General features: G+C 40.3%; 1 long non-coding RNA gene across 1 annotated transcript in view; it reads right to left on the minus strand.

The window, feature by feature from the left end:
- LOC103892209 (uncharacterized) overlaps positions 1-24,686 on the minus strand; it is a 201,015-nt gene extending 176,329 nt beyond the window's left edge. Inside the window, exon 1 of the long non-coding RNA XR_656431.4 lies at positions 24,606-24,686. This is a non-coding gene — a long non-coding RNA (uncharacterized LOC103892209). The remainder of the gene's footprint in view (positions 1-24,605) is intronic.
- Between the last annotated feature and the right edge of the window lie 835 nt (positions 24,687-25,521).

Below are 25,521 nucleotides of genomic sequence, written 5' to 3' on the forward strand. Positions count from 1 at the left end.
CCTATTCCTTTTGTGCCCAACTTGATTTGACTTGTTTTTATTTTTCTAGTTAAGTGGAAAGATAGCAAGGGGAAGCACTGAAGCTGCATCGTGAGCGAGAGATGCCCAGCCACCGTGCAGCTGCTCCACCCACCTCACCCTCAGCCTACTTTCCTCCACCCTCAACCCTTGTACTTTTGTTGCTCCAACCACTGTCTGGTTACAATCAGAGGAGAGATTCCAAGACAGTAGCACCCAGCTAAATCCTTCCTGAATTCACAACTCACAAAAGTTATAAAAGACAATAAAATGACTGTTCTTTAAGTCATGTATTTTGAAGTGAATTATTATTCAGCAACAAAGAACCCATAACATCATCCTTTTTTCCTCACCTCCACTTCCCAGTTTTGCCTCTAGTCTGAGTACTTAAAGTTAGGCCTACAAATCCAGTCCTTTCCCTTCAAAGGAAACTTATTATAAACTGAGGCATCCAGAAAAAGGCTGTCATGAGGTTTTAATGTCATTCTCTGCTCTCTTCATTAAGATATAAATAACCCTGGTATAATTTTTTCCTCTTGTTTAGACGCAAATATATTTAAGAACTGAACTCTCCCAGTTGTTTATAATTGCGTCCATACCATAATCCCGAAACAATTTTAAAAAGAGAATAAAATTAATTATTTATTGGTTTTATATTTTTCTCCTCCTGGAGTCTATTAAACCAACCATATTTTATTGAGTTTCTCATTTGGAGAAGGAGATGACTTGTCTTGTTTTTACATTTTCCTTTGTTCTTATCTTGGCAATTAACTATTGGATGATTTGTTAATTAGATAACTGACATCCAAAGGCACTTCATTCATTAAAAAAGTAAAATAATAACAGCTCATCATCTAGGGAAAAATGCAGAGGAAAAATGATCAATTTTTAACATCGTGGTCGATGTAGGTAGTTGAACTTGAATATGTTTACCAAACCATTAAATGCAGACCAATGCTTTTGGAAGCTAACTTTAAGATGAATAAACATGCTTATCCTAATTGCCCTTAGGAAATGACAGCACAAGTTTAATAAGAAGGAAAAAAGTAGAGTGGGTTTTCAGTGTGACTCTTTCCTATGACATTTCTTTCCCCACTTTTAGCAGAATCAACTAAAATCATACGAAAAGAAATCATGCCCTTTAAACTTGTCTAGTTAGTTCTTTATAACTCAGAGAAGCACCACTATTCAAAGTATTTTCAGCATCAAAAAAAATCCCCACCCTCAAAAAATATTTGTTTACCCTTGAAGTTGTTTTTGCTATCACCACATGAATTCTGAAGAAAGGTTTGATTATATTGTTGAATCAGTGTTGATTTAAACATGGATCGACCTCCCACATAGCCACCATATCTGAGTTGTTGCTAGAACTGAAAGAAACTGGAAGGAAATGATCAAAATTTCCCTAAAAGCACTAACCATCCCTCTGCACAAATTGCCCTGGTAGGAAAAATCTCAGTCCTGCCTACCCTAATGTGAACTCATTTGGTCTACAGTGACACAGAGAAGGCACACATAAGGAGACATTTTCCAATGTTTAGAATTCTTTTCACTGCTATAGAAAGCATCTTGCTATAGTAAGAAAAAGGCCAAAGATCTGCCTTACACAACTCGGGATCTTTCTCCTTTGGCCTTAGCGTTTGGGGCTGGAGATACTATTTGTGGAATGAGGCTGAGGAAATGAGCCAAAATGAATTTCAGGCTTGCCAGAGCTTACAATCTTAATGTAAATTCAACAATTAGCAATGCCTCAGCTGTGAAAGCTGGAAAAAATTCCACACATCAGATGGTGAGAGAGGCTCCTTGGAAAAATCATTTCCATTTTACTGTTGTTATGCTGTCACGTCCTCGCTCAACTAACCTTGAAAGCAGACCTGAACCCTATGAGTCATCGACTCACAAAGATGCCCCCAGAAAAGGTAACGTCCTTATTCGGGCAAAGTAGAACTATGAAACTGTACAAAGTCTATGCAGGGAAAGAGATTTAAACTAGGATATGATATGAGGAACAGGATGTATCATCAGCTTCAAAAACTGCCGAGGTTAATGGACATTGTTGGATGCCAAGAGGATCCAATTAAATTAAGATACTTCTTATAAGAATCAACAGCTCCAACATGTCCTTGTCAACCTAAAGCTTATAGCAGGTGTGATCCTGTAATATAACTCTTTCTGGTTTGTTTCCTGAAGTTTTTCAAGAAGGCAGAAAACACACATTATACACCACGGAGTCAATAGCTGCCTGCCCCCAGCAAAACGTGGGTCTCCTTCCCTCATTTCCCCACCTTGGAGTTTTTCTAAAAAGGAAGAAAAATGTAAATGCGCATGTGCATATTTCATCATCTAATTGGAAAGAATATAATGATATGGGAACCTGAGGGAAAGACCTGAAATTCTAAGGACTTCATATGCTAAACACAATTACTTACTCTCTGGGGGGTTTTCCCCAAAAATCATTCACCCTTATTTTCATTGTTGGTCATTATAGATGATGCAAACTTTGTGACCATCCTCAAAACCAAGGACCGTGTTCCGTTTCAACCTCTTAATCAATTATACATCACACCCAGTCTGGAAGTAAATCTTGCTAGTTCCCTCAAACTTTCTTCTTCATGACTTTTCCTCATTCCTTCATATCATAAAATACCCCCATTTTCTATATTAAACTCTGTTCCGAGTGCGGATCAAACATGATCAATATTTTAATACAAATGTCCCCCATTTTTTCTCCATCAAACATCCATTCAGCTTATATCTTAGTTTGGATTTCCCCCCAAGCAGAGCCTGAGAAAGAATTCAGGTGCAAGTAGTTTATTTGGGAAGTGATCCCAGGAAGCACCTGGGCACTCTGGGGAAGCCAGACAAGAAAGGGAGGAAAGCAAGTGAAATTCTTATTGTGGGCAACCGTGCTGAGATCCAACTGGGGACCTTCTAAAATACCACACCTCACATCCCAGATTGTCCCACCAAGGCACATTCATCCACCAACTCGTGTTCCACATTGTTGGGGGATTACTTGCAAGACTTCTTGATTCTGCAGAGCTTCCAGCCTGCACAGTGCACAGGCAAGGGTGCACTCCTGTGGCCAGAGAATGTCCTCTGGCAAAATGGTTAGGGGGTACCCACTAAAGCTGCAAGTGATCTTCAGAGAGGACTGAGTGGACACAGGCAGGACTCCCCCAATGATGCCTGCTACCTACTGCCCGTGCCTGAACCAGGCAAATGCTCAGCTATACACACAATGGGTAGTTTTGTTTGTTGAATGACTATTCAGATATATGTTCTCTCCCCTTTGATTCTCTAACTGAATTATGATTCCTATTTGTATCTTCCCTCAGATAGAACCTTTAACCCAATCATTCATTTACCCATCTTTTAATCTGTACAGAAAGCTTCCTGTCTCCGTTCTGCAAATACTTGTTTTGAACCCAATTATCTCAGAGCTCTTCTCTCTCTTATGCACTGTCAAGACGATTTACTTCAAATGAGCAAAGAGCTCCAGCTCATGGCCCCTGCTTTTGAATCTCAGAAAAAGAAACGGATATCTTTCTCAACCACAGAGCTGTATCGTCAGTCTTTTTCAGAAGTTTGAAAAATGTTTAATTATTTCAGATTCACATTATGTTCACATCTATTTACATAAGTAAAAACGAAATGTGTTCTTTTATATTAGCCTCTTATTCAATCAGCAAATAAGGGCAAAAAATTTCACCACAGAAAATTCTGTTCGTTTTATATTTAAATTACAATTGTTTCTTTGTAAAAGAGCTTGTAGTAAAGTCCATACAGAACTAGAAAGAATCATGTGCCGAAAAATGTGAGCTGCCATCCAGAAACTCATTTTGTTTTCCATATGAGATATTAACTATTGATTTTTCTTTTTCCTATCACATTGTCCTGTTCTTACAACCTGGGGTGGCTCTTAATCCTTGTTTGTGGAGACTGTAACACTTTATCAATCCTCAAAAGATTTTTCTATCTGAGAGTGATTTTTTAGTGTCACTAGTATATCTAAGTATTTTGGTGTTGTAAACGTGTGTGTTGGGGATTCAGGGACATCATTTCTCACCCTCTGACACGGCCTAAGTACTACATTTTCTTACAGGTTGGAGAAATAGCCTTAAGGCTATTGATGGGAGTGTCCTGTAGGGTCTCTTGTCTGGCTCATATTTGTAATGAACCTGCCTTTAGACTGCAGCGATAAAAAGGACATAATCCTTAAGTGATTTATAATCCTTAAGAGAAGCTCCACCAATTTATGTGGCAGGCCACAATCTCACGTGAAGATTTAATGAGAACCACATGCAGTCAAAAGTATACCCTGCATCTGTTACAGCAGATAGCTCTGGAAAAGCAGAGCAATACCTCGTGTGAAGACGATCTAGTCAGACATTTTTAACTGACAGCAATGACCCTAACAGAGAACCTGGAGGAAAGAGAAACAAAAAAATAAAAAAGATAACCAGTGCAGCAAATATTGATCCGTTATATGCTTTCTGGTAGTTTCTGAATATCCCCCAAAAGAAAAGCAAGACATGGATAATTTATGTGCCTATTGAAAGTAATTTTCCAAGCATGAATGACTGAAGGATTGTAATTTCTTTCCCCCAAGTCATTATAGGTCTCCCAGAGGTCATACAAATAACCAGCATCCTTTCATCCTAAACACCGCTAAGCCCAAGTTGAGATATGAGCCTATTAAAAGTCGGTTTAAAGAAGAATTTTATTTTGCCAATGATCTCATTTATTAATTGCTGACTGCCTCTTAAAACCTTCAGTGGAAGACAAAGAGACCTTCAAATCCTTTCTCTGAGAATTAAAGCTTTCATTTAAGGATTCCAGATGGGCTGTATTTAGGTATTAAAGTTCAAGTACTTCAACCACCAAAAGATGAAAGGAATTTTACCCAGTTTTGTTCCACAATTGCCACCCAGTATTTCTTCAGTCCTGGCCAAACTGAGCATCAGTTTAAATTAGATTTACTCATGGGACCCTCTGTAATCACAATCAACACAAGATATTAGAGAGTTTAGGAAACGGGTCTATTAAATGACAGTTAAAGCTGTCAGTCTTCCAGAGCTTATTTTCAGTTAATTTGATCCTAGTAGACAGTCGTATTGGACTGCTGTAAACAAAGAGGCTTGCTTTACAATACAAGCTGAGATCCAGAGCTGGCTGCCTGAAACCTGGTGAAGGTGCAGGCTTCACTTTGGCCTTAAGATGGCTTCATCTGTTCCTCTGAATAAATGACTTCAAAATCACTTCAACTGTTTAAATCCTCCTGAAAGTCCTAACGCTCACCAAAGAAGAGTTTAACTGGCACCTTTCAGAGAAAGGAGTCAGCAATAAGGTTCTGGGTACTGACTGGCATTTCCTTTTGATGTGAAGTCTCATGGAAATTATTTAGCACTAGGTGCTCTCCATCCTGCATATAGGCAATAGCAAAGAGAGCACTTTGCACCTAGAATGTGCCTGAAATCGCCTATCAAAAGTCTTAGGTTATCCACACCCTTTAATGCTGTGCTTTCATCTTCAGGGGTTTATCCTGAAGAAACAATCAGATAATTATGCAGATGCATGAACAAGTATGTTTGCTGCAATATTACATGTAGACAAGATGTAAAGCAGCCTTGCTTTTGTGACTCCTCCTGCCTCATTCTCCTTAAGCCACCCCAAACCCCGTATCATTTTTCTCCACCATAAAAACCTCTTCAATGTCACTGTCCTCTTAGGCATTTACCTGGAGAGTGGTGACCTACACAGGTTGAAAATTCCAGGACCTGGGCATTTCTCCATTCCACCCTTGGGTTCATACTCTACAGTCCTCAAGCCTAGAAAAACAGAAACTTTTTTTTATATATTTTTATACTAAGGTGTTTATGGATTAACATTGCTTCTACTAGGTAGTGTTTTATATTGTAAAATGAGATCTTCCTAAAGACAAGACTTTAAACTAAAAATGGGAATTTCAGGCTCCACATAAACCCAGCAATAAGGATGTTTGTAGTTTAAAATTCTTTTTAAAAATATCTTTTCAGTGTGTGGGTGTGTGTCTTAGTTTATTTGTTATGTTTCATTATGAAAAGATATTCATGCTTATTATAGAAAATGTGGGAAATGAAAGGAGAAAGGAAGACAAAATTCATCCATATTCCCACCATGCAGAAATAGCATTTTTAACATTCTATTGTGTTTCCTTTCAGTCTTGGTAATATGCACAAATATTTGTTTATTCTGTGGAGTCATAATTATAGTATATGTACCATTTTGAATTTTTTATTTTTTACAGTTACGGAAAAATATCAGAATAGTTCTACCCTAATAAGGCTTTCCATGGGGCCACACTTTACAGTAGTTCACGGTTTCACTCTTTCTTCGCGCATCAATTTACCTGCCAAGGATACTTTAAAAGCATTTGCCTCCTCTTTATGGATGTCCCATTCACTCCCATCTCTGTATTACATTGGAAATCTTCACCGTATCTAGCTGGTAAGTAAATTTCTCCAAATGAACATTTCAGAGGCATTTAAACCAGAGCAACTCCACCTTGAATAGGAGCTGGGTAAAATGAGGCTGAGACCTACTGGGTTGCATTCCCAAGAGGTTAAGGCATTCTTAGTCACAGGATGAGATAGGAGGTTAGCACAAGATACAGATCATGAAGACCTTGCTGATAAAACAGGTTGTAATAAAGAAGCCAGATAAACCCCACCCAAACCAAGTGGCGATGAGCGTGACCACTGGTTGTCCTCAATGCTACACTCCCACCAGAGCCATGACAGTTTACAAATGCTATGGGAATGTCAGGATTTTACCCTGTATGGTCTAAAAAGGAAAGGCATGAGTAATCCACCCATTGTTTAGCATATAATCAAGAAATAGCCATAAAAATGGGCAACCAGCACCTTATGCTGCTGCTGCTCTGCCTATGGAGTAGCCATTCTTTATTCCTTTACTTTCTTAATAAACTTGCTTTCACTTTACTCTATGGATTCGCTCCAAATTCTTTTTTTTTTTTTTTTTTTAAGACGGAGTTTAGCTCTTGTCACCCAGGCTGGAGTGCAAAGGCACGATCTTGGCTCACCGCAACCTCCGCCTCCTGGGTTCAAGCGATTCTCCTGCCTCAGTCTCCCAAGTAGCTGGGATTACAGCTGCCCGCCACCACTCCCGGCTAATATTTTGTATTTTTAGTAGAGACAGGGTTTCGCCATGTTGGGCAGGCTGGTCTTGAACTCCCGACCTCAGGTGATCCACCTGCCTTGGCTTCCCAAAGTGCTGGGATTACAGGCGTGAGCCACCGCCCCCGGCCCCCAAATTCTTTCTTGTGCAAGATCCAAGAACCCTCTCCTGGAATCTGGATGGAGACCCCTTTCCAGTAACAAAATCACTCAAATTCAGTTCTGGAACAGGGAAAGAACTGGAGTGTGTTTAAACAATGTAGATGCAGCTGATGCCTAGCAGGAAGACACAGGCTACAAAGTGCCACCCCAGCAGGAGGGCCGGGTCACAGCAATCCTGGTGAGAGCCTCCACTGCCGCAGCTCTCCTCTGGGGCTGTTTAGGACAGCACCCTGCTGCCCACCTGAGACTCAGCCTCTGCTTCCCAGTCACTTTGGGCACCACAGGGAGCCCCTGTGATAACACCCATGGGCTCTAAAAACAGTGTTCTCAGTATCCCTGAGGACAGCTCATTTCTGCCACCAAAAATATACTGTCCCCCTGCTCCCTCACCCCTCTTCACTCAAGAGCATGGAATGAAGGTGTAAGGGGGGCGTAGGAGCCCTACAGTTGTTTATGATTTGGTGAGCACATTCCCATTTCTATCTGGGTTATTTTTTTCCTAGTTTTTTTTTTTCCTTTTTTTCCTTTTTTTTTTTTTTTTGAGACGGAGTCTCGCTCTGTTACCAAGGCTGGAGTGCAGTGGTGCTATCTCAGCTCACTGCAACCTCCACCTCCTGGATTCAAGCAATTCTCTTGCCTCAGCCTCCTGAGTAGCTGGGATTACAGGCATGCACCACCAGGCCCGGCTATTTTTTTTTTTTTTTTTTTTTTTGTATTTTTAGTAGAGATAGGGTTTCACCATGTTGATCAGGCTGGTCTCGAACTCCTGATCTCATGATCCGCCCACCTCGGCCTGCCAAAGTGCTGGAATTACAGGCGTAAGCCACTGCACCCAGCCTTTTTTTCCTAATTTTGCTACTGACCTTGTATAATCCCACTTGGTAACTGATAAATTATTTTGGTAATAGGCTCAGATTAAATGGATAAGGTGCAGCCAAATGTTTCTGAAGGAAACAAGGTGGGGAGATGCAACATTTTTAGTCAACCCAATTAGTCATACTTTTTGAATAATATTTAAAGAGGACATTAAAAGGAGAAGAAGACGGGAAGGGGTAAGATGAGGAGAATGAGGTAGACTTCAGCTGGTATGAGTATCTTATTTGTAAATGGCATGTCATTGTATTAATGGATTTGAATTACATCAAACATTTCTATAAAGATTGGTTTGTATTAAATTTAAACATGTTATAAAGAGCCTTTTGCTCACTTAGGAAAGCCTTAATAATGTTTACAAATAATTAATAAACACTTAGGAGGGCTATCAGATTTCTAGTAACTAACAATATGCTGATCTACCCAGAGACTTGGAGAGAGCTAGATTCACAATGTATGATGACTGACCACCATGTTTTCTACCCTTCACATGAGAGACTATGTACACAGCATAGTGAGAACACTAGGAAAAATGGCTTCTTCTCCTCACCTAGCAACTGTTAACCCTGTTAACCCCCTTGGCAGCAAGTGGGGTGCTCAGAAATGGCTTATGAAGCAAAAACTGCTTCTCAAAGGAGATTCAGGGGACTGGGGGAAATGGGATTCCCAAGAAGTCAGAGCTTTCTTCTGAAGTCTTGGCCATGAAGTCATGACTCTTTTCATTCTCCAATCCAGGTCTATTTAGTCTTCTAATAAAAACAGAGGAAGGAGGTACCCAAATTAGAATAAAAGGGCAGAGGAAGCTGAAATGGTCAACAATATGCATTGTTACCCTGCTAAATAACTTGACAGGTACATAGCTCAGTAGAGTGAAATGAATGGTTTGTTTATTTTTCCATGTTCTTATGTAGTCAGAAGAAATTCAGGAAATGAAATAGAATCTCCATTTTTAAAACAAATAATTACCATCTTATTTAATTTTTTACAGATATATTGAATTATGTTTTCCTGCCTCTACAGGTTTTTCTTCATGAAGAGTTCCCTGTTAGAGACATTGCTGCACATCTACCTGGTGAAGGCATAATTTTATCACTCTTATAATTAATTGCTTTATAGGATGAATTGACCTCTTCAGTTTTTGTAAAAATGATGCGTTTGTATGTTTTATCACAGTAAAAAAAATCAAAATAACATGATGTACTGAAAAAGCATGAAGAGATGCCACAAATCTATTTTTAAAATTCTGGGAAACCAGATATTTGGAGAAATTATTTGAATCACAGTGAAAAGATACATCATTTACTGGTTAAAAGTTGGCATGCTTTAATAATGCAACAGGCTTTATAGGTCATGAGACCCTTCCACTAACCTTTCTAATGGCATAAAGTGTGTTCAGGGCTGCCATTTCCCAAAGGACTGAGGACTAAGCAGAGAAGAGCCAGTCTCTAATCATGGTCTAAAGACTTCAAAGAGGGTCATCTTCTGGCTTCTTTCTGTCTGCTCTGGTTCCCAGCAACCAGCCGTGCTGCAGATTTTTCAGTATCTCTGAGGGAAGGACACCCACTCGATCACATTCATGTTCAGTTAATTTGCTTTTTTTTTTCCTTTCTTTCTTTTTTGTAGAATCCAATGGCTATTAGCCCTTAGTGGAAACCATACAGCAGCAAAAGCCACAAAGGCAAGATAGATGGCTTTGCTATGTATCCTATAGATAGCATTACTTTTCTCAGACTCCAAACCTCATCCTGATTTCACCTTGATCCTTTGTAAAACTGTGCCTTGATTTTCACTTTGTGCTTTCAGGATAAAAGGGTCTTAGGCCAAACCCAGCTTACCAATACTCCAGCACCCATTCTAAGTATGTGCTATCCTGGTACCTCTAGCATGGCACTCCTGGAGGTCAGACTATGTTTTCTCACTTTTTATACCTGGGACTGGCATACTGTAGGCCTCAGTGAGTTTATAAAAGAAGGGAGAAGGGAGAGGAGGGAGGGAGAGGACTGGATCTAGACATACAGAATATGTGAACTTTATTTAGTAAATTTTTGAAATAATATCTTTGTTCATGTATTATATATTTAATTTTTTCACCCAAGAAAAGAACATAAGAAAGTGCCAAAGATCACAAACTACAATATTGATACCAGTAAAATAAAGACCAATCATAACAATAACAAAGTGGGATTTATACCTTAAAACTTTTTATTCTCACCTTGACATTCTAATTTTTGTGGCATGTCTTTAAAATAACAGGCAGTGATCCCATTAATATTTTTCAACTGCAAAAGCCCAAAGATTTGAGTATGATAATGAGCATGATAAGAAACAGTATGTTTATTCAGTCTTGAAGGATCTCTCCACAACTTACTTAGTTACAGCAAAGGGGAAAATAGTACCTTCACAGTGGCAGACACCACCTTAGCAAAGTGAGCAAAGCTAACATCACTAGCAGGTACATGTATCAACACCACATACTCCCTGATAAGACACACCAAGTCAGAAGGCTTGAGGTCAGGAGTTCAAAACCAGTCTGGCCAATAGAGTGAAACCCTGTCTCTAGTAAAAATACAAAAATTAACCGGGCGTGGTGACACGTGCCTGTAGTCCCAGCTACTCGGGAGGCTGAGGCAGAAGAATAACTTGAATCTGGGAGGTTGAAGTTACAGTGAGCCGAGATCACGCCACAGCACTCGAGTCTGGGCAACAAAGTGAGACTCCGTCTCAAAAAACAAAACAAAACAAAACAAAACAAAGATGCACCGAGTAGGGCACAGGATCACTATTGTCATATTCTTGCTGAAAACGCATAATCTGAATTTGATCATGAGGAAAAGGCAGACAAACCCAAACAGAGGGAAAATTTACAAAATAACTAACTCTTATTTTTCACAAGTGTCATAAAAGTTCAAGAAAGACTGAGAAATTGTCCCAGAATGGAAGAGACTAAGAGGTTGGGGCAACTAAATGTGTGATCCTTCAGAAATTTTTGAATAAGGTCTATAGATTAGTTAATAGTAACATATCATGTTAATTTCCTGGTTTTGATCATTATATAAATATTATGTGTCATGCTAACATTTGGGAGGCTGGGTGAAAGGTATATTGGAATTCTTTGTACTATTCTACTACTTTGTTGTATGTCTGAAATTATTTTAAATAAATAGTTAAATTTTTTAAATTAAACAATTCTAAACACCCAGATATTAGATTTCAGTGCATATCTGTGAGCACTGAATCTGTGAGCATATTCTTGAGAAAAAGCAAATAAAGATTGTAAAGTTGCTGGTATTTACTTTACGTCAGTGGATAACAAACATTTTGTCATTTTAATTACAGACAGAAAGAGCTACAGAGAGTCAGAAAGACAACCTAAATTGGTATGTCTGCATTGACAAAGCAGTTCAAAGGGAACCAGGGTTGCATCTTAGAGCCACACCAAGGAGGCCCTCTCCGTCGCTGTCACAGCCTGTGCTACCAGAATCAAAGGCAGGCTTTTCTCTGATTGGTTAGGTCAGGCTGCTAATGAAGCGAAGGTCATGGATTAGATTCATTCTCAGGGCCTGTGAATGTCACTTTGTCCCTTGGCATTTTGCTGATCACAAGGGACTGAGGTGTTAAAGTTTGACCGCAACAGCAAGAGACCAGCCTTACTATAGGAAAGAACTAAAACACCATCCTTAAGGTCAGTTTTAAACATGATGGACACACTTAAATATAATCACTGTCACCTAAATGTGATTCTAAAAATAACTGCCCAGGAAAGGAATCCCTTATTAAATTCACTTTCCTCTCTTCGACCTGTAATTAGGAGACCTGGAAGAGTGAGGCTGATTGGCCTCCGTGCAAGCCCAGACATTCTAGTGAGCCCCATTGCCTCTGTAGCAGAAGTGTGTGATGGCTTTGAAGGCTGTGCTCTCTGATTTAACAGCACTTACGCAAACACCAAACTATATAAAGCATGAGGCTCCTCGCCTTGCACCTGACAGTTAGACATCTTTCAGCTTTCATATTCCAAAAATTTATTGAGAGGGGGCTCCATTCTTAAAAATTGTGTTCCTGAGTCTCATGTGTTTACTCGGACAGCCTCCCTGACGTACTTAGGATTCCAAAGTGGGAGGTAAATACGTGCTGGAAAATTATCTATTCCAAATACCAGCATGTTTCACAGCCAAAAGCAGCTAAGGAATTAGAAGAGGTTTCAACATATGATTAATTTTAGAATCGTAAACACACACAGTGATTTGAAAGTAAATTTACTTACAGGGTGAAATACAAAACAAAGTTAGCAGGCTTCACTCGCTTCCACCTACAGTTAGAACAACTAGATACACACTACACGAAAAGTTCTCCCTTGAGATTCTTTAAACACAAGGATTTGTAAATATAAGAAGTCAGGAAACAGGGAGGTGTCTGCAAAGCAATGCTGCCCACCTCTCCACTTTCTCCACTGAGCTGTGGATTTCCAGGTCCTCCCCAGCACTTTCAATCCAGGTGAGGATTGGAAATGTAAGGCAAACCAAAGAAGACTTTTTTTTTTTTTAAATCCCTCTCGCTCCTCCTGATATCAATGTACTCAACAGATTGCAGGGAAATTAGCTGTTTCACTGGGTTGAGACTTGTCAGAAGCTCCTCATAATAACAGAAACAAAATAAAATCTAGAAATGCATCTTCCAACTAAAATTTGTGAAACTATGTTCCATCTCTGCTGGATAAAGCTGAGTGCAGCTACAGAAATCAATGTCAGAAAAACCAACAACTGTGGAGTAGAAAGGAAGTAAAATCCCTCAGGACTCTAGAGCCACTGGGTTGTAAATATTCTTAAACCCAGGCTTAAAAGACACAGCTGCCAGCCCATATTATACTAAAATGGTTGTGTCATTTTCAGATGAAGCAATTCACATTTGACCACTGCATCTTAATCTATGATTCCCCAAAGGTGGACTTGAATAGACTGCTCTGTGTTTCTTTTTATAGATTTCTACCATCAAAAGAACAGACTAATTTTACATTTCTATCACTCAGTTCCTTTATAAGCTATACCAAACATAAGGAGTAAATAGTCTGAATTATTTCCCTCCCTGGAAATATTTATAAAAGTTTATCTCACTTCACACACACATTTTGCAAAGAAAGGTTACCTATAACAGATTGGTGCATCAAATAATATACAACAATGTCCTGGCTCCAGGCAAAGCATGGAATATAATGAGAACTTACCTCCTAGCGAGGGCCCAATCTCCCTGCACTGTAGGCTGAGCCCATGAGGGCATGTGTAGAATCACGTCTATTGTTGGAAAGACAAACAGAAAAGCACTCCCCCATTCCGAGGCTGAACCCCTCCAGCTGATTCACTTGACCCCTTTTTTGTTCATCCTTGTATTTGGGAATCACAAAGAATTTCTTTTCACAGTTTATTCGGCATATTTGCACCCAATATCTCATGGAAAGTAAAGAGTGTGATGATCATTTTGTAGATGAGAAAACTGAGACTCAGGCAGAGGCGATCATGGTGACATAGCTAGTGCCTGCAGAACTGTGCAGCTACTCCTTGGTCCTAGAATCAAATTCTCTCTCTCAGGCCAGAGTTGCTCCACATCAGCATCACATTGTCTGTCCAATATCCTCAGTGTCTGTGTGTGCTGGCACCTTCCATCACCTCTCTTTTCCCTCAAAATCCACAACATGCACATTTGCCCAAAGAGCCCCTATTAATCATACTAAAATGTTACCTGAAACTGAATGCTAAGTTGTTACAGGAAAGAGGTCTGGATCCAGACGCCAAGAGAGGGTGCCTGGATCTCACGCAAGAAAGAATTCAGGGCGAGTCCGCAGTGCATAGTGAAAGGAAGTTTATTAAGAAAGTAAAGGAATAAAAGAATGGCTACTCCATAGACAGAGCAGCCCCGAGAACTGCTGGTTGCCCATTTTTATGTTTATTTCTTGATGATATGCTAAACAATGGGTGGATTATTCATGCCTCCCCTTTTTAGACCATATAGGGTAACTTCCTGACATTGCCATGGCATTTGTAAACTGTCATGGCTCTGGTGGGAGTGTAGCAGTGAGGATGACCAGAGGTCACTCTTGTCGCCATTTTGATTTTGTCAGGTTTTGGCCAGCTCCTTTACTGCACCCTTTTTTATCAGCAAGGTCTTTATGACCTGTATTTGGTGATGACCTCCTATTTCATCCTGTGACTTAGAACGCCTTAACCATCCGGGAATGCAGCCCCGTAGGTTTCAGCCTCATTTTACCCAGCTTATCATTAACATGGAGTTGCTCTGGTTCACACACCTCTGACAAAGTGTCCTTTGCTTCTGAAATTATCATCTTACTGATGTAATGGCCCTGTTTATGATAGAATGATTTTAAAACCTTATTTTTAACTATGAGGACCAACAAGCTAAATAAAATCTCACTTACATCCAGACACAAGTACACACAAGCAGGTACCCATAAACTTTGGTAAAACTGGCTAAGCGCTGGAACTACAGAATGAATTTGTAATCTGAGTAAACAAACTCCGTAATGTTTAAATACTCTGAGAGCTGCCACCATGCAAATAATACCCAGGAGCTGTGTGCAAAGATTGCTCAAAGACACGGTGCTTGCGTCCTCCCTCCTGGAGCATATCCCAGACCAAACTGATGCTTTTAAAATTGAGATCTCAGACCCCTCCCTGCATGTCTCCCAACACAGTGATATCCCAGACCCACTCTGATCTCCAGAACAAGTCCCTGAGACTCTACGGCATTCTAAAGCTTTCCAGGTGGTTCTGATGCCTGCCTTCAGGGGGGGATTTCCCCCCCCAAAAGAGAGAGCCACAAGAAAAAGGAAACCACCTGAATTAGTTCTTTTTCATGCTGCCATGAAGAAGTACCTAAGACTGGGTAATTTATAAAGGAAAGAAGTGTAATTGACTCACAGTTCCGCATGGCTGGGGAGGCCTCAGGAAACTTACAATCATGGTGGAAGCCAAAATAGAAGCAGGCACCTTCTCCACAGAGCAGCAGGATGGAGTGAGTGCAAGCAGGGGAGATGCCAGACACTTATAAAACCATCAGATCTCATGATAACTCACTCATTATCACGAGAATAGCATGGGGGAAACCACCGCCATGATTCAATTACCTCTACCTAGTCCCGCCCTTGACATGTGGGGATTATAGGGATTACAATTCAAGGTAAGAGTTAGATGGGGACACAAAGCCAAACCCTATCACCCCCCTACTACCTGCTCTGAATGCTCAGCAGCCCCCAACACCTTCTTGTAACCATGACATGAGATGCTAAAGGGACCAACGACCAGAATGGCGTAAAGATTACTTTAAACTGAAAACATCTAAACACACAGCAGCTGAGGGAGAAGAGGGCCTCTCTAAACTTCCCTTGTTTTAGCAGAGCTTTCTGAGAATTCAGCCACCAATTAGAAGAAAGAAGGCTAATCCTCAGCACCTAGATGTGAGCATTGAGCCACAATAATTCCCCTTCCAGGGAGCTTCCAAACAGAAAGGAGAATGACTGTTAGTACCAGGGTGAGAAATCATGTAAAGCCTTATCAGAGCCTCCCATACATTCCCACTAAAGCCCTAACCACTCCTTTATTATGCTGATCTATAAATATAAACAACCCTTCCTGGCTGTTTGGAGAGGACTCAGAGAGAGTTTCTGCTTGCTTGTCTGAGGGAGGGAAATATGTCTTCCCTCACTCGCCTTGGGTTCTCCACCTGGGGCCCTGTAAATCAGACTGCCCAAAGACAGATTAACAGGAGAAAAGCAAAGAGAAGTTTATTAATGTGTGCATGGCGCATGTAACACATTGGAGTACTCAGGGATCAGTAACTCAAAGGGGCATTCAGAACCTTGGCTTTCTTAACCCTCTTGCTAAAGGAAAAGGGGTTTGGGGCTTCTGTCTGCAGGGACCAATCAAATGAAGGGGTAAAAGTTTGTATTTTCCTTTCCAAACTTATAGTAACAGGAGAAAAACACATAAGAATTCCTTCTTTGGATTGTGACTGTCATGAATTTGGTTCTGAGTATTCATTGGTTATTGATCCTTCCCCTCCAAATGTAAACCAAAAATAAAATTCTAAGCCCCCCAGCCAAGAGAATGGGCTCCTTCTCTTGGACAAGGGCATTCTAAAGTAAACCTGAAACACTAGCTCAAGCCATGTTGGGAATGGGTCGTCAGACATGCCTCATTATACCCTCCTCCCTTTGGAATTCAGGCACAGCTGACCAGCATTAACATTAAAGCAGAGACATTAAGACTGACAGAACAGACTCTTTAATCTGATAAGAAAACATTCACAATCTACTCTCTCTGAAGCCTACTACCTGGAAACTTAATCTACATAGTAAGAACTTTGGCCCTCACAACCCCTTTTCTTAACCTAGACACTCCCTCTATTGATTCCAGGTTTTTAAACTCTTTCAACCAATCGTCAATTAGAAAATCTTTGAATCCACCTATGACCTGGAAGTCCTCCCCTGCCCTTCCAGTAGTTCCACCTTCCCGGACCAGGCCAAGGAATATCTTACATGTATTGTTAATAGGATTGATGTCTTATGTCTCTCTAAAATGTATAAAACCAAGCTGTAGCTCGACCACCTGGGGCACATGTTCTCAGGATCCCCTGGGGCTGTGCCACAGGCCATGGTCACTCAACATTAGCTCAAAATAAATATCTTCAATTATTTTATAGTGTTTGACTCTTCTGGTTGACACCAGGAAGAGTATTGCTTTCCTGTTTTCCTCATTTTGTGTCCTGAAAGTTTGGCTTGGCTTTCTGCCTAGTAGGATACAGATGCCATGGAGTCTATGTCTGCTGGTTCTCAGTGGTCTTTAGCTCAAAATAATTCATGTGCCAAAGAGATATATTTTGGGGTGGCATATTTTAGTACTCCTCAATGTGTGATCAACTTTTCTTCTGTTAATCTACTTATTAATTCTCAGGGCCTGACTGCTCAGAACTAAGTTAGTAAAGGAACAGTTTTCTTCCAATATCACCAAGCCATTGAATGAACCCTGCTACCACTCACTTCCAGGATTCTTGTTATAAGGAAAAAAAAACCCTAATTTGTTAAACACATTATTAGTTGGCTCTGAAACCGCCATTGCAAAAATTATAACAGTGAGAAAATTATGACAGTGAAAGAAATCTGATCTAACCAACCTGCATGTTGACTTTAACCTCCAAACTGCCCTTGGTCATTCCTGGGCTTGGGCCACATTAACTTTAGGAGAAAATAAGTTTATCGTTTAAGTAAGAACGGGCCTTCCACGAAGCAAACTGCCTTTGTAAAATGAATAAAAGGCCACTAGGTTACAAGGATGAGAGGAGCCTGGATTCTGCTAAAATGTAGGTGTAAATGATTACCAGCCGTTATTCCAAAGGACACAAGATTTGCAACTTCTCCAATTACTCCTGCAGATAATATCACTATTGTAGAACCCAAGATTAACCTTTTGAGATGTCTTTTCAGGTTTTTGCATTTCTGCCAAACAGATGGCCCCACCTAAACCCATGACTCTTGACTCAACTGGTCCTGTGGCCCCCACCCAGAAGTGGACTCAGGGCATGAGGAACATTTTCCACCTCCCCATAATGGCATCCCAACAAATCAGCAGCACCCATTCCCCTGCCTATGAAACTATCCTGGAAAAACCCTAGCTTTCCAAATTTTTGGAGAGACTAATTTAAGTAATAAAACTAATCTTCCATTTGCTGGTTCTGCATGAATTAAACTCTTTCTCCTGTCTTGATAAGTTGGCACTATCTGGGAAGAGGGCAAGGAGAACCCATTGGGCAGTTACAGGTCTTCCACAGCTTAAACAAGAAATTAGAACTCAGTCTTTTGAGCCAGGACACAAGATAACTGGGGGCCAGGATCTAGGGTCTGTCTTTTCCCCTGGAGCTCTGGCTGGGATGGCTTCCTGAGAAGGAATGCCAAGCATGACCTGGCTGGTTGGAGCAACCACAGGACCCCAAATGTAACAGGAAGAGTCATAGTGCTGACACTTAGACCCCAGAAGAACCACAGGAGAAACTGTAGCAACATCTGAGCACAAGGTTTGATCAACTCCTACATATCCTACTCCAAAAACTAATACAAATCAGCTTCTCATATTTGTTCCTTGAATAACCCATGGCAATTCTAGATTAGTCTGGTAAAATGCAAAAGAAATTTTTTTTAAATGCAGTTATGGTTTTCAAAAACTTGTCTAATTAATCCTATTATTATAAAATGTTCAGATATGCAAAAAGAAAAGCCTACATGTTTTCATAATTAAATGACAGTCTCTTCTTCAAAGTCCTCTATATGTTGGGGGAAGCTTGGAGCCAGATGCCGGGATGATGGTAAAGGTGAATGGAGAAATTAGAGGGAGTGCTCGAGCTGAATGTATGTTTCTTTCAGTGTCAGCAGGAGAGGAGGAGGCGGAGGGTGGGAATGAGCTGAGTTCTCCGTAAGTAGGCTGAAAGAGCAGGATAAGAGGAGGGAAAACAATGAGCGCCACACCCAGACCTATAGATGAGTGGAAAGGGTTCATGAACTCTAAGATGAAATGGGAACCTGAACTACGAAGCCTAAACCTTTAAATTAACCTAGCAGTTGGCAAGACTCTAAAAGAATATTTTCGCGTTTTAAAAGCCATGTGGAAACTATTTGAATCTTGATATCTTCATCCACAAAATAAAAGAAAGGGAATAAGTGGGCTCTGAGGTTCTCTCAGCTCTGAGATGCTATAATTCTGTCATTTGTCTTCTCAAGAGGATTCTGGCCATAGCTTTTCAAGTTACATCTGTATCTCTTCCTCCAGCCTTCCTCTAATCTGAAAAAGAAGGCATATGAGTTGGAAAATAAATTATCATATTATCTTTCAACAGAATGGCTAATGCATTACTTCTAGCCCAACTATTGAGCCTCAGAAATCAGCAAGCCCAATAATTCATTCTGTAATTTTTTTAAAAACACCCACCATGAATCAGGCACTGTGGTTGCATTCGGGATACAGAGAAAGAGACAGGACGCAGTGTCAGCCTTCAAGTCACGCACCACTTAGGCCAAGCCAACCATTTTTCCGAAGTCTATTCTAAGTGTTGTTGAATAAATGAATGAATTATTATTGTAACTCTATGATAATTTGTGTAAGGAGCAGCTCTTCCCCTCTTGCCCACATTCTCTGAGGAAACAACATAAAAGAGCATATTCATACTATTTCTCCAGCTGGGTGTCTCTATCCTGGCCCAAGGTGAGAATGTAGGCCAACGTTTGATGAGTATCCAAGCAGGGCACACCTACCCCACTGCAAACGCTTTCTTGCTTAAATACCGCTGAACGATAATAAAGATTTAGGTAGTTCTTTGTTGAAGGGTTCAAGAAATTTCTCCAAAACCTGGCAAAATATGAAGCTGACAGTGATAGATGGAATAAATTACTGTTGCACAAGGCATCTCACTCTCTTGAATTCTCAAAAGAAGGAAACCCCTCTGTCTAGTCCTTCCATAAGTGTCCCACATGGATGGTTTATTTTCTTATCTGGCTCCATTTCTTCCTACTTTTCCCTTCCTCTATGTCTCATCCCAACTAGTGGCTTAGATCACAGTCTTACCCCCATTCCAGAATACCCCATGCCCTCTGCCAAATAATTAAGTTCCAATACTCAGGTCAATTTCTGTTTCTTGCAAATATCCCAATCTCAGGAACCCACTGAATAGCGATTGCTTTCCCTCAGACAAATATCTGCTGGTGTGCAGTGAGGAAAGGGTTTGCTACCTCCACTCGAGGGAACTCAGAGTTCACTCTCTGAACTTTAGTGCCTTTTATTCTAAAGTATCTAAAAATAATAGCAGCAACAACCATTGAAAAGGAAGTATAAGTGGACAAATTTCCTTCTGCTGGCAGCATGTATTCTTCCCAGTAGCATTACTTTGAAAACCAGTGTTTAAGTTTACCCACCATAATGTGAGAATAAAGAGATATGCAAGCAGATATTGATAAATAGCCAAATGGAGTGACTCCACTTGGTGAGACAGAGGAAGGCTTCACAGACAATATGATATTTGACCTGATTTTTGCAGAAAGTTTACCAGGCACAGAGGTGATATAAGGGTGGAGAAGCTCTAGGTCATATTCTAGGCAAGGGGACAACATGAAGAAGTCACCAAGTTCTGGCTCTGTCTGGTATTTGAAGACATTTTAAAAAGCCATCCACCTCCAAAGTATCTTGAGAATCCAAGACCTGTAGCCTCCTTCCCAGCGGCCGCCCTATGGAAAGGCTTCGAAGGCACACACGACTTTTAAGAAACAGCAAAGGAGACTCTGAACTACTCCTCAGCTAACTTTTAAACATACTCCTAGTGGCAAATGAGGTGGTCTAGAGGATAATAGATGCAGAAACAGGGAGAAAAGAACAAAGCCATGTGCAGCGCTATTTGTATATTCTACGTCCCAAATGGAAAGCATAAGACGCAACTCTGTCATTCCATGACAACTTAAAGTAGGTCAATATGACCCTTATTTTCCCACAAACCACATGTAAGTTAAAAAAAAAAAAAAAAAAGCTATTAAGGGCCCACCGTGTACTAAGCACAAGATTCTGTGGGGTAAAATGTAACTAAGTCCTGTTGCGGAGATGGGAGTCTACAATAACAGCAAGATGGAAAAGATCAGGGAACTAGAAGAAAAGTGTAATGTAAGTAATTAGAAATGGTATCTAAATAGAGGAGTCAGTGAAGGCTTCTTGAAGGTCGTGCTAATCTAGGCCATGAAAGCTGAGTCAAAATTTGACAGGTGAAAATGTGAGAGGAAGGCAATTTAAGTAGGAGAAGTAACATATAGTGGGGAAACTCTAGACGTGTGGAGTTGCCCAGTGAAATGTTCTGGAATAATAGAAATGTTCCACCTCTATGCTGTCTGATATGGTAGCCACTAGCTACCTGAGGCTATTGAGCTCTTGAAATTTGCTGGTGTAACTAAAGACCTTAACTTTCAGTTTTATGTAATTTTAATAAAATATGGAAATAGATGAAGACTAACTGAATGAAAACAGACAACAGACTAAGCCTATAAGAGCTTGCTGCAGCAGGGAGTCAGGCAAAATCATCTGTGTTTTGGCAGAGACTCAAATGCAGGCAGAGGAGTGGGAGAGCTTTAGAGTAGAAAAAAGGGAAGGCTTCAGGTGTGCCCTGTGCAGAGGCTGTTGGTGTGTGGAAGCTGTAGGCAGGCTAACTAGAACACAGCATCCTATGTTATTGGTTAAGGGTACATTTTTGGCTTTTTCTGGTTGGTCTTAAGTTGCAACTGGGAACACAAGTTACAGAAGCTATCAGTTATGAATCAAGTCCTGGCTGTTAGGGGCTGATTGTTACAGGGGTTATTGTTTGGCTTTCTGGATTGTTGCTAGAGATATCAGTCTGACTTCCTACAAATCTGACTTATAAATAGTAGGCTGGCCTCCTGGGCTGGTTACTATAGATGATTAGTTGGTTTCCTGTGCTAGTTGCTGCATATTATGGGTCAAAACTCTGTTTTTATTTGTAGTCTATCCATTGCACATTTATATATTCCCTCTTACATCACGGCTGGCTAGTGGCCACAGCAATGGACTGTGCAGTTCTACAGTAACATGAAACTCAGTTGGTGGAGCATAGGGTATGTTTCAGGGAACTAGAAAAAAAAAGAAGAAGCCAAGAATAGAGATAAGACCAGAGTGTGGAAATCTGGGTGCCAATCTATGGAATTTGTATTCGTTTTGATATAAATTAAATATCATGGATAATTTAAGGACAGGAAGCTACATGATCACATTTTTGTTTTATAATGATTAATTTGGTTCTAATCTGCAAATTGGAACTAAGAAAGAAACTACTGGTTAGCATATTGTAATAGATCAGCTTAGCATAGTGGAATAGCACAGGCAAGAGGAAATAAATGCTGTAGGATAATGGGAATGTAGATGGAAATAAGTGAGCAAGAGCAAAAATAATTTGGATATACAATATGGAGCTCTTTAAATCTGATTGGATTTAATGAATTTACCATAATAAAAAGAAAAAACAGAGGCCACCAAATCATTTTGAAGCCCAGACAAGATGGAAGGTTATAGATCTTTTAAGAACTAGAGAAGTAAGAAAATAGTGTGGTTGGAGGATGGGGCAAAGGGTTTGGAGAGCGAGGGTGATGATCAGTTTGAGATTCAAACTAGTAAACTTCAACAGATTGAAGACAGATCAAAAATGAGAAAAACAAATCAGAAAAAAAACAAAAGAATATATACTTTCAATGAGAGAAAGACCTCAAAAAAATTAATAAAAGGGTATGCCAATAATAATTACATAATTTTATTTAGTAAACAGTTATGTATTCTGCTTTAAATCAACAGGTTATGCTTGATAGACAGTATTCAGAGAGTCACAGTTAAATTAGAACAGTTCTGTTTAACATTAGCAGTAATACCAGCTGTCTGGTTGCTTTTGTTGTTGGTTAAGACCTGATTTTGCTCTCTGTTCTGCTTGGGTTTTATTAGTGTATTAAAATAAATAAATCTAAACAAGCATTCTTGGTAATATGCCTCATGATTAATTAGAAAAATCCTTATAAGGAGAGTTTGCACATTCTATTCAAGAACTTGTAATCTGCTCTGGCTTCACAGGGCAGACACTGAGTGTGCATCAAGGATTTAGGGTTAACCAGCATCTCATATTTCTGGTTAGTCTAATTTGGTTCACTGCAACTTTTTTCTTTTCTCAGTTAATTGTATTCCTTTTTTCTTAGTACCTTTGTTTCAAAAGGTACTCAAATTCAAAGGCCTCCCTGATTAGCTGGTATCCATGCAACCAGGGCCCAGTCCCCCAAAGACAGTACCATCCTTCCAACATGTCAGGTGGAAACTGATCAATGGGGCACCAGATTACTAGAAAACAGAAAAGTTCTCAGCCTCCATTGTCTTGTGAGGCCCCAGAAGGCAGGAACTCTTGTTTGATTCAATGCCACCTCTGAGGTCCCTGAAACAAAGTAGTTCCTCAAATCACTTTTGCTGAATTAATCACTTTATTTAAAAAAAAAAAAAAAAAGGCTTCAAAATCAGGTGAAAAGCTCACCTATGTCACAAATCCTCCAAGATCATTATATCATTTATTTATTTCTTAAAATATTTGCTGAGTGCCAACTACAAGTCAGATAGTATGCTAGCGGAATGTCTGAAATAAAGAGATTAATGCAACTATTTAGTCTTTGTCCTCCAAATTACTTTAAGATCTTTGCTATTTATGGTTTCGTGTGACATCAACAACAAATCATGCTTAATTCTCCATGCTGCTCAATCATAATGTTGCACTTATAAAACAACTAAAAAATCTTTATGGGAATAAATCAGTGATGAAGAATATTACTATCTTAGCCAGGCTTGGTGGCAGACTCCTGTAATCCCAGCTTCTTGGGAGGCTGAGGCCGCAGAATTGCTTGAACTGGGGAGGTGGAGGCTGCAGTGAGACAGGATCATGCCACTCTACTGTAGCTTGGGCAACAGAGCGAGACTCCGTCTCAAAAAAAAAAGAGTATCACTGTCATTTTCCCAAGAATGCCTGGCTTTTCCCGTTTTCCCCCTCTCTCCCTTCAGTGTTTTTAACCTTAAGGTTTCTTTGAAAATATAACAACACAATTCAGCTATTTTATATCCAGAAATTAAAGGCACTGGTTTAGAGAATATACATACATATATGCACGAGACAATGTAATTTCACCGACACTAAATTTTCTAGCATGATTTCCTTCAGCTTCATCTTACCTAAAATCAAGATTCTCTCTAAAAACAAGCCCCAAAAAAGTATATTTCGCAGATTGATATCAAAAACACATACTTTAAGAAAAGTAATTAAGATATACTGATAACAAATGCAGAATAATAAAATAGGGTCATTTATCTTTGGCTGCCTTTCCTTCTGCTTTCGGAATGTATTTCACAGATAACAAAGAAGTCGTAAACTGGATTTGGTTTGAAATTGTCCCTGCACATCTTTAGAGCATGTTCAGTGATTACTGGGTGTAACATATGCTAATCTGAAGTTGAATGCAGCCTCAGGTGTTGTAACATTCTTGCTCTCAGCCTGAAGGAAAGGCATTAATTAACTGCAGTTCTGACTCCTAAAGCCAAAGTAGAATATCTCACTGCTGTAGTGATCCAGAAACCACTCATTCTATCTAAGCATTTTTGAAACTCCAAAGGAGCCTCTAAAAATGGATATCATTATGAAGGCATTGACCCAGAGCCATCCTCAGTGGTAAATCCTCTCCCTGGGATTTTTGCCAGCCTGGCAAGGAGATCGATATAGCATTCAGATAGATTTATTTCCAATAGACAAATAACTCACGTATGGGAAAGTTGCTTAATGCAATCCTGAGCTTCCAGACTCCTCTGCGTCATTCTGCTCCCCCTGATTGCATTTCTTGTAAGCAGGACAGGCCTTAAGGGAAGTCTTTGAAGCCCTTGGACACGCCTTCTGCCCCCTGCAATCACCTTCGAGGGCTCTGCTCTCACCTTGAAATCCCATCATATGAATAAATGCTTATCTATCCCCTTAAGAAATGAGGTCAGCACTTTCAGGAAGCAGCTTGCCCGGTGAGGCCAAGAGAACTGACATTGAGCTCCTTTTCCGTTTAAAGAGACTGTCTCTATCGGGAGCTTTTTGGCAAGTGAAACAACCCCACTCAAACTAATGTAGGCAGAAAAGATTTAATCGAACCCACCGCATAACTCACAGGATCAGGAAGATCAGAAAACCAGGCCCGGAGGATACACAGATGGAAAAGATGCCCCTTTCTTTCACAGGACAGAACAGTCATGAAAACAGCAACAAAGAACCTGGTGAAACTGACCACTGCACCATCCCCCTTAGACTGAGCCTGGCCCTGACTCATGGTGGCTGCATTCACTGTTGTGTCACAAGGCTGATATCCAAAAGCCAGTCCCTAAAAGAGAGTATGGCAACAGAATGTATGCCTGGGGTCAGGCACAGGAGGGCAGTTCCACGGGGGAGTCTGTAGACAAAGCTAAAGTGAAAACAGACGTTAATGACAGGAGCACCATCAAAGTTGTCAAAGGCAAAACAAGTCCAAGCCAACATGAACATAGACTGCTTATTTGCAGACCTGCAGCAAGGAAACCCATCTGCCTTGTCAGCGTTTCAGCAGGGGTTCAAGGGTGTTAGAAAGGAGAGGAAGCTTTATCAAGTAAAAGAGAGCTTCCTGTGAGGCCATGTCTGATTGGCAAGCATGCTATTAAGGTGA

Source organism: Pongo abelii, chromosome 14 (genome assembly GCF_028885655.2).
Source record: "Pongo abelii isolate AG06213 chromosome 14, NHGRI_mPonAbe1-v2.0_pri, whole genome shotgun sequence".
In the NCBI taxonomy this organism is placed as follows: Eukaryota; Metazoa; Chordata; class Mammalia; order Primates; family Hominidae; genus Pongo; species Pongo abelii.